At 39.9% G+C, this 16,686-nt stretch overlaps 1 protein-coding gene across 1 annotated transcript in view; it reads left to right on the forward strand.

The window, feature by feature from the left end:
• Positions 1 to 16,686, forward strand: part of LOC148953074 (lewis-type alpha-(1,3)-fucosyltransferase-like) — an 81,598-nt gene that overhangs the window by 21,525 nt on the left and 43,387 nt on the right. The window lies entirely within an intron of this gene.

The raw sequence follows: 16,686 nt of genomic DNA on the forward strand, positions 1-16,686 counted from the left end.
CCAGAGGTACTTCATATGGAAGTGGTCGTCGTATAAGCTTCAAAGGGGGCTCATTCGATTAAAAATCGAGAGTTCTAGTGCCCTTTTTAAGGGTCAACAGTGATTGGAAGGGAACTAATACCCCTTCCATGCCCACCATTTCCCCAAACACATCCAATCAAAATTTTGAGATAGCCATTTTGTTCTACGTAGTTGATTTCCAGACATACATTATGTTTTTGAGCAGGACACTCCCCCAACAACCCTCAAGGCAAGCGTTGTAAGTTATGCCCTGGGGGCATATAAGGTTTTTATAGAAAGCTTCGTCGTAGAAACTTCAAAAAGAGCTCATTTGATTGGAAATTAAAAGGGCTAGTGCTCTTTTTAATTGTCAAAAGTGATTGGAGGGCAACTAACCCCTCTCTCATACCCACATTTTCCCCAAACACATTCAATCAAAATCGTGTGGTAACCATTTTGTTCAAAGTAGTTGAAAATTCTGGAAATTAGGTCTTTGAGGATAACAACCCCCCACAGCCCTCAGGGAAAGGGTTGTAAGTTATGCCCTGGGGGCAAATAAGGTTTTTATAGAAAGCGTTGTTGTAGAAACCTAAAAAAGGGCTCAATCGATTGGAAATTTAAATGGCTAGTGCCCTTTTTAAGAGTCGAAAGTGATTGGAAGGCAACTAACACCCCTTCCACGAGGGTAGTCAGCCCCCTCCCCCACGCCTTTTTTCCCAAATGCATCCGATAAAATTTTGCAGATAGCCATTTTGTTAAAAATAGTTCAATGTTCACATAAAAAAAACTCCCTTGTCGACACAACCCCCAAGGGCCCGGGGGCAGGCGTTTTAAATTATTCCCTGGGGGCATGTAGGGTTCTTATGGAAGGAATGCTCGTATCAACTTCAAAGAGGGTTTATTTTATTGGAAATTGAAAGTTCTAGTTCACTTTTTATGAGTCAAAACAGATGGGAGGGCATCTAGCCCCTCCCTCCATGCCCTTTTTCCCTCTAATCCATCCGATAAGAACTTTGAGATAGCCATTTTTTTAAAATAGTTCAAAGACCATATAACGAAAACTCCGGGTCGACACAGGGCCCGAGGGCAGGCGTTGTAAGCTATACCCTGGGGGAATATATGGTTCTTATGGAAGGGATGCTCGTAAAAACTTCAGAGAGGGCTCATTTGATTGGAAATTGAAAGTTCTTGTTCAGTTTTTGAGAGTCAAAAGAGATTGGAGGGCAACTAGCCCCCCACGCCCCTTTTCCCCAAATGCATCCAATAAAAATTTTGGGATAGCCATTTTGTTAAAAATTGATCAAAAGTCAGATAACAAAAACTCAAGTGTCGACACAACCCCTCAGGGCTCGGGGCAGGCGTTGTAAGTTATGCCCTGGAGTAGTGTATAGGGTTCTTATGAAAGGGATGCTCATATAAACTTCGGAGAGGGTTCATTTGATTGGAAATTGAAAGTTCGAGTTCACTTTTTAAGAGTCAAATGAGATCCCAGGGCAACTAGCCCCCTCCCCCCATGCCTTCTTTTTCCAAACCCATCTGATGAAAAAAATTTTGACAGATATTTTGTTAAAACTCGTTAAAACGTTGGATAACGAAAATGCTGGGGACAGTACATTCTCCCAGAGCCCGGGGGAAGGCGTTCTAGGATATGTCGTAGGGGCAAACGTGGGTCTTCTGAAAGGGATGCTCGTATAAACTTCACAGAGGGCTCACTTGATTGGAAATTGACAGTTCTATTTTATTTTTCAAGATTGAAGGGCAAATAGCACCTCCCCCACGCCCTTTTACCTCCGAAGCCATCCGCTACAAATTTTGAGATAGCCATTTTTCTAAAATTTTTCAAAAATTAGATAACAAAAACTCCGGTGTCGAAACAACCCCCAGGGTCCGGGTAGTAGGCGTTGTAAGTGTTGTCCTGGGGACGTGTATGGTTTTTATCACAGGTATGCCCTCAAAAACTACAGAGAAGACTCATTCGGTTCGAAATTGAGAGTTCTAGTTCACTTTTTAAGAGTCAAAAGATATCCGAGGGCAACTAACCCCCCCCCTACACACACACCCTTTTTCCCCCAAACCCATCCGATAAAATTTTGAGATACCCATTTCATTAAAATAGTTCAAAGGTCAGATAAGAAAAACTCCTGTGTCGACGCAACCCCCCTGGACCCAGGGGCAGCCGTTGTAAGTTATGTCAGGCGGGCATATATAGCTATTATGGAAGGGATGCTCATATAAACTTCAGAAAGGGTTCATTTGATTGGAAATCAAAAGTTCTAGTTCAGTTTTCAAGAGTCAAAAGAGATCAGAGGGCAACTATCCCCCACACCTCTTTTCCCCCAAATGCATCCGATAAAAACTTTGATGTAGCCATTTTGTTAAAAATAGCTCAAAGGTCAGATAACAAAAACTCCGGTGTCGACACAACGCCTCATGGCCCGGGGACAGGCGTTGTAAGTTATGCCCTGATGGCATATGGCATATGGTTCTTATGGAAGGGATGCTCGTATAAACTTCAGAGAGGGTTTATTTGAATTGAAATTGAAAGTTCTGGTTCAATTTTTAAGAGTCAAAAGAGATCGGAGGGCAGCTAGCCTCACCCCACACCCTTTTTTCCGCAAACTCATCCGATACAAATTATGAGATGGTAATTTTTTTATATAGTTCAAAGGTCAGATGAAAAAAACTCCGGTGTCGACACAACCCCCCAGGGCCCAGGGGCAGGCGTTGTAAGTTATGTTCTGGGGCCGTATATGGTTCTTGTGAAAGGAAGGCTCGTATAGACTTCAGAGAGGGCTCATTTGATTTGAACTTAAAAGTTCTAGTTCACTTTCTCAGAGTCAAAAGATGGGAGGGAAACTAGCCCCCCCCCCCTCCACGCATTTTTCTTCCCCAAATCCATCCGATAAAAATTTAGAGGTGGCCATTTTTTTTAAAAATAGTTTCAAACACCAGATATTAAAACTCCGGGGTCGACAACCCCCCCCCCAGGGCTCGGGGATAGGCATTGTAAGTTATGCCCTGGGTGCATATATGGTTCTTATAGAAGGAATGCTCGTATAAACTTCAGAGAGGGCTCATTTGATTGAAAATAGAAAGTTCACCAGTTCACCATTCTAGTTCACCATTAAAGAGTCAAAAGAGATCGAAGGGCAATTAGCTCCCCACGCCCTTTTTTACCCTAACCCATCCGATAACAATTTTGAGATAAGTCATTTTGTTAAAAATAGTTCAAACATCCGCTAATAAAAACTCCGAGGTGGGCGCAAACCCACTTTTTTACTACTTTGATATTTTACTTTGATACTAGTATTGATACTTTAATGAACAGTTGATTTTGAAAAAAAAAGTTTGATTTTAAAATAAGGTATTTTGAAAAACTTGAAACTTTTTGCAATCAAAAACGAATAAAAATTAATTAAAAAAAAACTTTCAGAAAAAGAAAGTTTTGAAAGAAAAGTAAAGGCCATTTTAAACTCAAGATCAGCCGATACAAATACGTGTTAAAATTCAAACGCAAAAACGACCAGAAATCACTATTAAAGAATAAATGAAACCCAAAACCACTGTATAAAGATAATAGCAGTAAGTTTACCGCAGATAATTTCTGGCTCTTCATTCTCGGGGCGAACAAACAGCTCCTCCCACTTCTTCGTGCATTAGCGGGTATGTTAGTATTTATGCGTCAATCAATGAGAAATTGTTCGAAATTGTATTATTCGTAATTGTGAAAGCAGAAAGAAACTTGGTGAGCCAAACTTAGTATGTATGCGTCAATCAATGAGAAATGGTTCGAGATTGTACTAATCGTAATTGCGAAAGCAGAAAGAAACTTGGTGAGCTGGCCAAGTGGTTTGTAACTGTCCCATTTCACAGGTATGGCTTAATTTATATACAAATTATGACTTAATCTATTATTTATATGCAGTGGATTTAACTGATTGGCCTATGTAGGATTTCTAAAAATGGGGGCGGGAGTTGATGAAATTTGTGAAAATAAGGAAATTTCTAGTGTTAACTTCTAATCAAGACTGCAACAGGGAAATAGCCGAAATTTCGTAGTGGAGAGGGATCCACGAAGTGGCGGGAGTATTTGAAATTTTTCGCAAAATTGTTTACCAGAAAAGGGCAACCTGTCAGATGTAGCACTTATTATTTAAAAAATTTCACAATAGTCTGTGGTTTTAGATAGTAATGAGGTCCCATGGAGCATCAAAACTTTTTCTTATTATTTTTTTTTATTGGTAAGGAAAAATGTTCCATTTAATTTTCATTTAATTTTTCCTCGTTTAAGCTCTTTTTTGGGCCATAGAAATGTCATTTGAAATTTGATAGAGGATCTTTGTTTTTCTTCTAATAACTGGTGAAATAGATGTGATGGTTTATCATTTTTTTTTTCACATCGTGATATTTATTTTCAGTGATTGTAGTTCGTGTGTGACTTGAAAAAGTCTAATTACCTGTTTTGGCGGAGAGCCGAGATAAGAGCTAGTTTCGTTTTCAATCAATGTTTTCGTATGAAATGGGCAGACCTCTCCTGAACTTTAAAGAAAAAACACTTCTGTTTGAAAATCTTTGGACTTTGTGAATTTAGATACCGATAAGGGTTCCTGTATATATATATATATATATATATATATATATATATATATATATATATATATATATATATATATATATATATATATATATATATATATATATATATATATATATATATATATATATATATATATATATATATATATATATATATATATTTATATCGGCACGTACAAACAGCTCCTCTCATTTGATCTGCCATTAGCGGTCCAATTACCCTGGAACACGTATTTTGGTAGAAACTTTCTCAAAATGCCTTTAAAACCAACTTGAGACTTCGAAACCTACTTGTAATTCCTAAAAACATATAAGAACAACACTTCACTAACAATAACCAGTTTTCATATATTTAATGGAATAAATTACTTTTAAATTAGTTTCTTTAACATGTAGCGTTACAACGCTGAAGCTAAGAATCGCGTTCAAGAGAAATCTGACTTGTCTACCCGTGAAAATATCTAATGTCGCTTATGTTTCTACGTTCTCTGGAGCACTCGCACCTCGGTCCGGGTTTTTATAATGGATGAGATAGGGAACAATCATACTGCCTATAATTTATATACTGTGCCCAAAACGAACAGAAATTAAATAAACAATCATAGCAAAAAACATACAACAAATAATAATATAAATGAATAAATAAATCTTAAAGTGAGTAATGCTCAAATTGAGTATGCAAATCAAGCTTAAAACGAAAAACAAATATTTTGCTATTGAAGTATAATTGAAACTCAAAATGAACAGAAATTAAATAAAGAATCCATGCAAATCAAACATACAATAGATACTAATGTAAATGAATAAGTAAATCTTAAAACGAGTTAAACTTAAATTGAATAAGCAAATAAAGCTTGAAACGAACAAAAATCACTACAAACAAGAGTTTGGGTATAGCCTCCTTCTCTCATTGTAAAAGTCTAAAACCTACTGCGTCATGGCGCTTTACTGAAAACTATATATGTCTTGAATAGTTTTGGGAAGTACAAATAAAATCAAATTGAATATTTTATATATAATGATATTGATTGTATAAAGATTCATCAGTTTAAGATTATACTTCATTGTAATTTTATTTTCGTCTCACTCATTTCACAATTTAAGTTTCACTCGTTTTAAGATTTATTTATTCATTTACATTAGTATCTATTGAATGTTTGTTTGCATTGATTCTTTATTTAATTTCTGTCCGTTTTGGGTTTCATTTATTCTTTAATAGTAATTTCTGATAGTTTTGAGTTTGAACTTCAACAGGTATTTGTATCTGCTGATCTTAAGTTTGAAGTTGTCTTTACTTTTCTTTGAAAAACTTCTTTTTCGGAAAGTTTTTTTTAATTAATTCATGTAAATGCTCGCTGGGCTATTCCTCTGTGTCAGTATCTATTATATTTGTGTTGGATGTGATTATTCATTTTATTTCTGTTCGTTTTGGGTTTCATTTATTCATTGAGACACCCTTATGAAGCACTCGAGAAGAGTCGATAAGATGCGACTCTTTCATTTCTTTTGCTTTTGAATCAGATTAAGGCAGGGGATGGATCTATAGAAACTATAATCCCACTACCTTTTAGCTTATCAACGTTGTTCATGATCGACTGGACATCATCACTCTCTGAACTTTATCAGAGGCAACGCTGTAGCGGTGCCTATAGTAAAGGCCATACGGCTCCAATGTTTTATTAATATTTATTTAGTTTTTTTTCCCCAGAGGCACTTCATACGGAAGGGGTCGTCATAGAAACTTCAAAGGGGGCTCATTCGATTGGAAATCGAGAGTTCTAGTGCCCTTTTTAATAGTCGATAATGATTGGAGGGCAACTAGCCCCCCACACTTCTCATTCCCCCAAACACATTCTCTCCAACTTTTGAGATAGGCATTTTATTGAGTTTAGTTTATTTGATCATAGAAAATATATTTTTGATGAGGGCACCCCCCCATAACCTTCGGGGCACGGGGTTTATAATATGACCTCAGGGCATATAAGGTTTTTCTAGAAGGCGTTGTCGTAGAAACTTCAAAACAGGCTCAATCCATTGGAAATTAAAGTGCTAGTGCCCTTTTTAATAGCCGAAAGTGATTGGAGTGCAACTAGCCCCCCCCCCCCACGCCCATCATTTCCCCAAACACATACAATCAAAATTGTGAGATAGCCATTTTGTTCAGCGTAGTTGATTTCCAGATAGAAAATATATTTTTGAGGAGGACACTCCCCAACAACCATCAGGGAAAGGGTTTTAAGTCATACCCTGGGGGCATATAAGGTTATTATAGAAGGCGTTGTCGTAAAAACTATAAAAAAGGCTCATTCGATTGGAAATTCAAAGGGATAGTGCCCTTTTTAATAGTCGAAACTGATTTGAGTGCACCTAGCCCCCCCCCACGCCCATCATTTCCCCAATCCCATCCAATCAAAATTTTGAGATAGCCATTTTGTTCAGCGTAGTTGATTTCCACATAGAAAATACGTTTTTGAGGAGGAGACTCCCCCAGAACCTTCAGGGCAAGGGTTTTAAGATATGCCCTGGGGGCATAAGGTTTTTATAGAAGGCGTTGTCGTAAAAATTTCGATAGGGCTCATTCGATTTGAAATTCAAAGGGATAGTGCCCTTTTTAATAGTCGAAACTGATTGGAGGGCACCTCGCCCCCCCCCCCACGCCCATTATTTCCCCAAACACATCCAATCAAAATTTTGAGATAGCTATTTTGTTCAGCGTAGTTGATTTTCACATAGAAAACATGTTTTGAGGAGGACAATCCCCCACAACCCTCAGGGCAAGGGTTTTAAGTTATGCCCTGGGGGCATATAAGGTTTTTTATAGAAGGTGTTGTCGTAAAAACTTCAAAAAAGGCTCATTCGATTGGAAATTCAAAAAGCTAGTGCACTTTTTAATAGTCGAAAGTGATTGGAGGGCAACTAGCCCCCCCCCCCCGGCCATTATTCCCCCAAACACATCCAGTCAAAATTTTGAGATAGCCATTTTGTTCAGCGTAGTTGATTTCCAGATAGAAAATATATTTTTGAGGCAGAAACTCCCCCACAACCCTCAGGGCAAGGGTTTTAAGTTATGCCCTGGGGGCATATAATGTTCTTATGGAAAGCATTGTCGTAAAAACTTCAAAACAAGGTCATTCGTTTGGAAATTAAAGAGCTAGTACCCTTTTGACTGGTCAAAAGGTACTGGAGTATAACTATCCGCCCTCCCCCCCACGCCCATCATTTCCCCAAACACAAACAATCAAAATTTTGAGATAGCCATTTTGTTCAGCGTAGTTGATTTCCAGATAGAAAATATATTTTTGAGGCGGACACTCCCCCACAACCATCAGGGAAAGGGTTTTAAGTCATACCCTGGGGGCATATAATGTTTTTATAGAAGGCGTTGTCGTAGAAACTTTAAAACAGGCTTATTGGATTGGAAATTAGAGGGCTAGTGCTCTTTCTATTAGTTAAAAGTGATTGGAGGGCAACCAGCCCCCCACGCCCATCATTCCCCCAAACACATCCAATCAAAATTTTGAGATAGCCATTTTGTTCAGCGTAGTTGATTTCCAGATAGAAAATACGTTCTTGAGGAGGAGACTCCCCCAGAACCTTCAGGGCAAGGGTTTTAAGTTATGCCCTTGGGGCATATAAGGTTTTTTATAGAAGGCGTTGTCATAGAAACTTCAAAAAAGGCTAGTTGGATTGGAAATTCAAAGGGATAGTGCCCTTTTTAATAGCCAAAAGTTTTTGGAGGGCAACTAGCCCCCCCCCCCCCACGCCCATCAGTCCCCCAAACACATCAAATAAAAATTTTGAGATAGCGATTTTGTTAAGTGTAGTTGATTTCCAGCTAGAAAATATATTTTTGAGGAGGACAATCCCCCAAAACCCTCAGGGCAAGGGTTTTAAGTTTTGACCTGGGGGCTTATAAGGTTTTTATAGAAGGCGTTGTCGTAGAAACTTCAAAAAAGGCTCATTCTATTGGAAATTAAACGGTTAGTGCCCTTTTTACTAGTCGAAAGTGATAGGAGGGGAACTATCCCCCCCCCCACGCCCATCATTTCCCAAAACACATACAATCAAAATTTTGAGATAGCCATTTTGTTCGGCGTAATTGATTTCCTGATAGAAAATAATGTTTTCGAGGAGGATACTCCCCAAAAACCCTCAGGGCAAGGGTTTTAAGTTATACCCTGGGGGCATATAAGGTTTTTATAGAAGGTGTTGTCGTAGAAACTTCAAAAAAGGCTCATTCGATTGGAAATTCAAAAAGCTAGTGCACTTTTTAATGGTCGAAAGTGTTTGGAGGCCAACTAGCCCCCCCCCCCAGGTCCATTATTCCCCCAAACACACCCAATCAAAACTTTGAGGTAGCCATTTTGTTCAGCGTAGTTGATTTCCAGATAGAAAATATATTTTTGATGCAGAAACTCCCCCACAACCCTCAGGGCAAGGGTTTTAAGTTATGCCCTGGGGGCATATAAGGTTTTTATAGAAGGCGTTGTCGTAGAAACTTAAAAAAAGGCTCATTCTATTGTAAATTAAAGGGCTAGTGCCCTTTTTAATAGTCGAAAGTGATTGGAGTGCAACTAGCCCCCCCCACACCCTTCATTTCCCCAAACACACCAATCAAAATTTTGAGATAGCCATTTTGTTCAGCGTAGTTAATTTCCACATAGAAAATACGTTTTTGAGGAGGACACTCCCCCAGAACCTTCAGGGCAAGGGTTTTAAGATATGCCCTGGGGGCATATAAGGTTTTTATTGAAGGTGTTGTCGTAAAAAAATCAAAAAGGCTCGTTTGATTTGAAATTTAAATAACTAGTTTCCTTTTTAATAGTCAACATTCATTGGAGGAGAACTAGCCCCCCCCACGCCCATAATTCTCCCAAACACATCCACTCACAATGTTTAAAGAGCCATTTTTGTAAGCGTTGGTTATTTTAGCATAGTAATTATGTTTTTGAGGAGGACAATCCCCCACAACCCTCATGGCAAGGGTTTTAATTTCTGCCCTGGGGGCATATAAGGTTTTTTATAGAAGGCGTTGTCATAGAAACTTCAAAAAAGGCTCATTCGATTGGAAATTCAAAGTGATAGTGCCCTTTTTAATAGTCGAAAGTGATTGGAGGGCACCTAGCCCCCCCCCCTGCCCATGATTCCCCCCAACACATCAAATCAAAAGTTTGTGATAGCCATTTTGTTCAGTGTAGATGACTTCCAGACACAAAATATATTTTTGAGAAGGAAACTCCCCACATTCCTCAGGGCAAGGGTTTTAAGTTATGCCCAGGGGGCATATAAGGTTTTTATAGAATGCGTTGTCGTAGAAACTTCAAAAAGGCTCATTCGATTGGGAATTCAAAGGGATAGTTCCCTTTTTAATAGTCGAAAGTGATTGGAGAGGAACTAGCCCCTCCCCACGCCCTTCATCCCCCAAACACATCCAATCAAAATTTTGAGATAGCCATTTTGTTCAGCGTAGTTGATTTCCAGATAGAAATTAGGTTTTTGAGGAGGACACTCTCCCAGAGCCTTCAGGGCAAAGGTTGTAAGTTATGCCCTGGGGGCATATAAGGTTTTTATAGAAGACGTTGTCGTAGAAACTTCAAAAAAGGCTCATTCGATTGGAAATTCAAAGGGATAGTGCCCTTTTTAATAGTCGAAAGTGATTGGCGGGCAAATAGCCCCCCCCCATGCCCATACTTCTCCCAAACACATCCCCTTAAACTTGTGAGATAGCCATTTTGTTCAGCGTAGTTGATTTTCACATAGAAAACATGTTTTTGAGGAGGACAATCCCCCAAAACCCTCAGGGAAAGGGATTTAAGTTATGCCCCGGGGGCATATAAGGTTTTTTATTGAAGGCGTTGTCGTAGAAACTTAAAAACAGGTTCATTCAAATGGAAATTTAAATGGATAGTGGACTTTTTAATTGTCGAATGTGCTTGGTTGGCACCTAGCCCAAGCCCCCCCACGCCCATCACTCCCCCCAACACATCAAATCAAAATTTTGAGATAGCAATTTTGTTCAGCGTAGTTGATTTCCAGATAGAAAACATGTTTTTGAGGAGGACAATCCCCCAAAACCGTCAGGGCAAGGGTTTTAAGTTTTGCCCTGGGGGCTTATAAGGTTTTTATAGAAGGCGTTGTCGTAGAAACTTCAAAACGGGCTCACTCGATTGGAAATTAAAGGGCTAGTGCCCTTTTTAATAGTCGAAAGTGATTGGAGTGTAACTAGCCCCCCTCCCCCCCCCCCCGCTCGCCCATCATTTCCCCAAACACATACAATCAAAATTTTGAGATAGCCATTTTGTTCAGCGTAGTTGATTTCCAGATAGAAAATATATTTTTGAGGAGGACACTCCCGCAAAACCCTCAGGGCAAGGGTTTTAATTTATACCCTGGGGGCATATAAGGTTTTTATAGAAGGCGTTGTCGTAGAAACTTCAAAAAAGGCTCATTCGATTGGAAATTCAAAGAGCTAGTGCACTTTTTAATAGTTGAAAGTGATTGGAGGGCAACTAGCCCCCCCCCCACGCCCATTATTCCCCCAAATACATCCAATCAAAATTTTGAGATAGCCATTTTGTTCAGCGTAGTTGATTTCCGGATATAAAATATATTTTTGAGGATGAAACTCCCCCACAACCCTCAAGGCAAGGGTTTTAATTATGCCCTGGGGGCATATCAGGTTTTTATAGAAGGCGTTGTCGTAGAAACTTCAAAACAGGCTCTTTTGATTGGAAATTAAAGGGCTAATGCCCTTTTTAATAGTCGAAGTGATTGGAGGGCAACAAGCCCCCCCCCCTATGCCCATTATTTCCCCAAACACATCCAATCAAAATTTTAAGATAGCCATTTTGTTTAGCATAGTTGATTTCCACATAGAAAATACGTATTTGAGGAGGACACTCCCCAGAACCTTCAGGGTAAGGGTTTTAAGATATACCCTTTGGGCATATAAGGTTTTTATAGAATGCGTTGTCGTAGAAACTTCAAAAAGGCTCATTCGATTGGAAATTCATTTTTTAATAGTCGAAAGTGATTGGAGGGGAACTAGCCCCAGAAAACATGTTTTTGAGGAGGACAATCCCCCACAACCCTCAAGGCAAGGGTTTTAAGTTATGCCCTGGGGGCATATAAGGTTTTTTATAGAAGGCGTTGTAATAGAAACTTCAAAAAAGGCTCATTCGATTGGAAATTCATAGGGATAGTGCCCTTTTTAATAGTCGAAAGTGATTGGAGGGCCACTAAAATTAAATATTAAATTAGGTGCGTAGTTGATTTCCAGATAGAAAATATATTTTTGAGGAGGACAATCCCTCAAAACCCTCAGGGCTAGGGTTTTAAGTTATACCCTGGGGGCATATAAGGTTTTTATAGAAGGAGTTGTCGTAAAAATCTCAAAAAAGGATCATTTTATTGGAAATTCAATGGAATAGTGCCATTTTTAGTAGTTGAAAGTGATTGGGGTGCAACTAGCCCCCCTCCCCCCACGCTCATCATTCCCCTAAACACATCCAATAAAAATTTTGAGATATCCATGTTGTTCAGCATAGTTGATTTCCAGATAGAAAATATGTTTTTGAGGAGGACACTCCCCCACAACCCTCAGGGCAAGGGTTTTAAGTTATGCCCTGGGGACATATAAGGTTTTTATAGAAGGCGGTGTCATAAAAACTTCAAAAAAGGCTCATTCGATTGGAAATTCAAAGGGATAGTGCCCTTTTTAATAGTCGAAAGTGATTGGAGGGGAACTAGCCCCCCCCCACGCCCATCATTCCCCCAAACACATCCAATCAAAATTTTGAGATAGTCATTTTGTTCAGCGTAGTTGATTTTCAAATAGAAAACATGGTTTTGAGGAGGACAATCCCCCACAACCCTCAGGGCAAGGGTTTTAAGTTATGCCCTGGGGGCATAGAAGGTTTTTTATAGAAGGCGTTGTCATAGAAACTTCAAAAAAGGCTCATTCGATTGGAAATTCAAAGGGTTAGTGCCCTTTTTAATAGTCGAAAGTGATTGGAGGGAAACTAGCCCCCCCCCACGCCCCTCCTTCCCCCAAACACATCAAATGAAACTTGTGAGATAGCCAATTTGTTCAGCGTAGTTGATTTCCAGATACAAAATATATTTTTGAGGAGGACACTCCCCCACAGTCCTCAGGGCATGGGTTTTCAGTTATGCCCTGGGGGCATATAAGGTTCTTATAGAAAGCGTTGTCGTAGAAACTTCAAAAAGGCTCATTCGATTAGAAAGTCAAAGGGCTAGTGCCCTTTTTAATAGTCGAAAGTAATTGGAGGGCAACTAGCCCCTACCCACGCCCTTTATTCCCCAAAACACATTCAATCATAATTTCGAGATAGCCATTTTGTTCAGCGTAGTTGATTTCCACATAGAAAATACGTTTTTGAGGAGGACACTCCCCAGAACCTTCAGGGCAAGGGTTTTAAGATATGCCATGGGGGCATATAAGGTTTTTATAGAATGCGTTGTCGTAGAAACTTCAAAAAGGCTCATTCGATTGGAAATTCAAAGGATAGTGCCCTTTTTAATAGTCGAAAGTGATTGGAGGGGAACTAGCCCCTCCCCACGCCCTTCATTCCCCCAAACACATCCAATCAAAATTTTGAGATAGCCATTTTGTTCAGTGTAGTTGATTTTCACATAGAAAACATGTTTTTGAGGAGGACAATCCCCCACAACCCTCAGGGAAAGGGATTTAAGTTATGCCCCGGGGGCATATAAGGTTTTTTATAGAGGGCGTAGTCATAGAAAATTCAAAGAAGGCTCATTCGATTGTAAATTCAAAGGGACAATGCCCTTTTTAATATTCAAAAGTGATTGGAGTGCAACTAGCCCCCCCCACGCCCATCAATCCCCCACACACATCCAATAAAAATTTTGAGAGAGCTATTTGGTTCAGCAGAGTTGAGTTCCACATAGAAAATATATTTTTGAGGAGGACAATCCCCCAAAACCCTCAGGGCAAGGGTTTTAAGTTATGCCCTGGGGGCTTATAAGGTTTTTTATAGAAGGCGTTGTCGTAGAAACTTCAAAAAAGGCTCAATCGATTGGAAATTAAAGGGCTGGTGCCCTTTTTAATAGTCGAAAGTGATTGAAGTGTAACTAGCCCCCCTCCCCCCCCCCCGCTCGCCCATCATTTCCCCAAACACATACAATCAAAATTTTGAGATAGCCATTTTGTTCAGCGTAGTTGATTTCGAGATAGAAAATATATTTTCGGGGAGGACACTCCCGCAAAACCCTCAGGGCAAGGGTTTTAAGTTATACCCTGGGGGCATATAAGGTTTTTATAGAAGGCGTTGTCGTAGAAACTTCAAAACAGGCTAATTCGATTGGAAATTAAAAAGCTAGTGCCCTTTTTAATAGTCGAAAATGATTGGAGTGAAACTAGCCCTGGGGGCATATAAGGTTTTTATAGAAGGCGTTGTCGTAGAAACTTCAAAACAGGCTCATTCGATTGGAAATTAAAGGGCTAGTGCCCTTTTTAATAGTCGAAAGTGATTAGAGTGCAACTAGCCCCCCCCCCCACGCCCATCATTCCCCCAAACACATCAAATCAAAATTTTAAGATAGCCATTTTGTTCAGCATAGTTGATTTCCACATAGAAAATACGTATTTGAGGAGGACACTCCCCAGAACCTTCCGGGTAAGGGTTTTAAGATATACCCTGGGGTATATCTTACCCGATTGGAAATTAAAGGGCTAGGGCCCTTTTTAATAGTCGAAAGTGATTGGAGTGCAACTAGCCCCCCCCCCACGCCCATCATTTCCCCAAACACATCCAATCAAAATTTTGAGATAGCCATTTTGTTCAGCATAGTTGATTTCCAGATAGGAAATATATTTTTGAGGAGGATACTCCCCCACAACACTCAGGGCAAGGGTTTTAAGTTATGCCCTGGGGGCATATAAGGTTTTTATAGAAGGCGTTGTCGTAGAAACTTCACAAAAGGCTCATTCGATTGGAAATTAAAGGGCTAGTGCCCTTTTTAATTGTCGAAAATGATTGGAGGGCACCTAGCCCCCCCCCGCCCATAATTTCCCCAAACACATCCAATCAAAATTTTCAGATAGCCATTTTGTTTAGCGTAGTTGATTTCCAGATAGAAAACATATTTTTGAGGAGGACACTCCTCCACAACCCTCAGGGCAAGGGTTTTAAGTTATGCCCTGGGGCCAAATAAGGTTATTATAGAATGCGTTGTCGTAGAAACTTCAAAACAGGCTCATTCGATTGGAAATTAAAGGGCTAGTGCCCTTTTTAATATTCGAAAATGATTGGAGGGCAACTAGCCCCCCCCCCGCCCCTCCTTCCCCCACACACATCCCATCAAAATTTTGAGATAGCCATGTTGTTCAGTGTACTTGATTTCCAGAAAGAAAATATATTTTTGAGGAGGATACTCCCCCACAACCCTCAGGGCTTGGGTTTTAAGTTATGCCCTGGGTGCAAATAATGTTTTTATAGAAGGCGTTGTCGTAGAAACTTCAAAAAAGGCTCATTCGATTGGAAATTAAAGGGCTAGTGCCCTTTTTAATAGTTGAAAGTGATTGGAGTGTAACTAGCCCTCTTCCCTCCCACGCCCATCATTTCCCCAAACACATCCAATCAAAATGTTCAAGTAGTCATTTTGTTCAGCGTAGTTGATTTCCTAACAGAAAACATGTGTTTGAGGTAGACACGTCCCAGCCCCCTTCATGTATATGATTTTAATATGTGCCCGGGGGTCTCATAAGGATCTTACATAAGGTGTTGTGGTAGATACTTCAAAAAAGGTTCATTTAACTTAAAAATAAAAGAGCTTGGTTACTTTATAATGGTTAAAAAGGATTAGAGGGCAACCCGCCCCCTCCCCACGCCCATTATATCCCCAAACACATCCAGTCAAAATTTTGAGATAGCCATTTTGTTCAGCGTAGTTGATTTCCGCATATAAAATATATTTTTGAAGATGAAACTCCCCCACAACCCTAAGGGCTAGGGTTTTAATTATGCCCTGGGGGCATATAAGGTTTTTATAGAAGGCGTTGTCGTAGAAACTTCAAAACAGGCTCATTTGATTTGAAATTAAAGGGCTAGTGCCCTTTTTAATAGTCGAAAGTGATTGGAGTACAACTAGTCCCCCCCCCCACGCCCATCATTCCCCCAAACACATCAAATCAAAGTTTTAAGATAGCCATTTTGTTCAGCGTAGTTGATTTCCGGATACAAAATATATTTTGAAGATGAAACTCCCCCACAACCCTCAGGGCAAGGGTTTTAATTATGCCCTGGGGGCATATAAGGTTTTTTATAGAAGGCGTTGTCGTAGAAACTTCAAAACAGGCTCTTTCAATTGGAAATTCAAAAGGCTGGCACCCTTTTTAATAGTCAAAAGTGATTGGAGGGCAATTCGCCCCCCCCCCTCCCATTCGTGCCCCCCACCTCTACACGACCAAGGGGGAGATAGGCCTGGTGTTCAGCGGAGTTGATTTACAGCTATAACTTATATTTTTGGGGAGGACACTACCCCACACCCCTCAAGGCTAGGGTTTTAAGTTATTAGGTGGGGACATATAAGGTCTTTAGACAATTTGTTGTCGTGGAAACTTTAATAAGGCCCATACGATTGGAAATTAAAGGGCTAGTGCCCTTTTTCATAGTCAAAAGTGATTGGAGGTCAACAAGCCCCCCCACTCCCATCATTTCCCCAAACACGTCCAATCAAAACTTTGAAATAGCCATTTTGTTCAGCGTAGTTGATTTCCACATAGAAAATACGTTTTTGAGGAGGAGACTCCCCCAGAACCTTCAGGGCAAGGGTTTTAAGTTATGCCCTGGGGGCATATAAGGTTTTTTATAGAAGGCGTTGTCGTATAAACTTCAAAAAAGACTAGTTCGATTTTAAATTAATATTGCAAAGGTCCTTTTTAATAGTTGAAAGGGATTGGATGGCCGCTAGCCCCCCCCCCCACGCCCATCCTTCCCCCAAACACATACACTAACAATATTTTGACGGCCATGGTGTTTAGCAGAGCTGACTTCCAGACAGACAATATGTTTTTGAGACAGACACTTCCCCGCAAACCAATGG

The sequence above is a fragment of the Artemia sp. Qi Xiang Cuo genome, chromosome 4, assembly GCF_049724085.1.
Source record: "Artemia sp. Qi Xiang Cuo chromosome 4, ASM4972408v1, whole genome shotgun sequence".
In the NCBI taxonomy this organism is placed as follows: Eukaryota; Metazoa; Arthropoda; class Branchiopoda; order Anostraca; family Artemiidae; genus Artemia; species Artemia sp. Qi Xiang Cuo.